Raw genomic sequence first — 993 nt, forward strand, 5'->3', positions numbered from 1 at the left:
CAGAATTCCTTGTTTCTGATAAGTCCTGAGAAAAACATATAATTTCTAAAAACTATAATGTACCAGGGTATTTAGAACCCCAGTTTGTAATTAGAATTAGTCATTTAAGTTTTATTCAACAATCAAATGTTCACAGGCCACAAGAAATACAAAAATGACCCAAATATTGTCCCTGCCCTCCACAAAAGTAAGTCATGTTGGCAATAGATGCTTGTAAGAATGTGAACAAAATGCTATGGGAACACAGACAAACCTGAAAATCAAAGTAAGTGAATTCGACAAGTCAATTATAAAACTCCCCGACAAAAACTAAAGAAAGGAAGATCTCAAAGGAGGTAACAATCAAGATAGACCTGGAATAATGGCGAAGATGTTTAAAGGTAAAACAGGAAAGCTCACAGGATTCAAGTTCAGGACATCACAGGAAAACAAACACAAAGGACAGAGGAAGGACATGGTGACTGCAGGGACTGGCTGCAGAAATGGCTCAGCTGGAAAGAGAGGGAGAAAGTGTCAGTGAAGCTCCATCTGAGAAGCCAAGTCAGGTTCAGATGTGATAGGACAGAGAGCTGGATTCTCTGACATGGGCCCTGGGGGTGGGGGACACTAATGAGGATTTCAATGCAGAAATGGCTTTAATGTAAATGACAAAGAGAAGGATCATGGGAGGCAGGAAGGGCATCCTGTGTCCTGTCCTTCCTGATCTAGGGCTGTTAGACCTACCAAGGGAGGGCCAGGAAGGCTCTGGACCCACAAAGGTGACAGGGAATTCCTATGAGGAGTGAATGAAAGCTGGAGAAGGGGCCTGGCAGTAAGCATCTGGCGACAGGGGATGACGTGGACTTCCTGCCGCCCTTTCTGGCCCTCCGTGGTTTCCTCGTGCCGCCCTGGACTGAAGGACATGTTGGATTTCCATCGGGTTTTCTAGTCATACGCTGCTCTGCGGTGTTTCAAATTATGAGCAGACGGGAGAAAAGAATGCAAGGGGGTGTG

General features: G+C 45.0%; 1 protein-coding gene across 2 annotated transcripts in view; it reads left to right on the forward strand.

Moving 5' to 3' along the window:
• The window catches only part of FRMPD4 (FERM and PDZ domain containing 4), a 531,361-nt gene that overhangs the window by 146,388 nt on the left and 383,980 nt on the right, over positions 1-993 (forward strand). The window lies entirely within an intron of this gene.

Source organism: Otolemur garnettii, unplaced genomic scaffold (assembly GCF_000181295.1).
Source record: "Otolemur garnettii isolate 467f Iridium unplaced genomic scaffold, OtoGar3 scaffold00065, whole genome shotgun sequence".
Taxonomy (NCBI): Eukaryota; Metazoa; Chordata; class Mammalia; order Primates; family Galagidae; genus Otolemur; species Otolemur garnettii.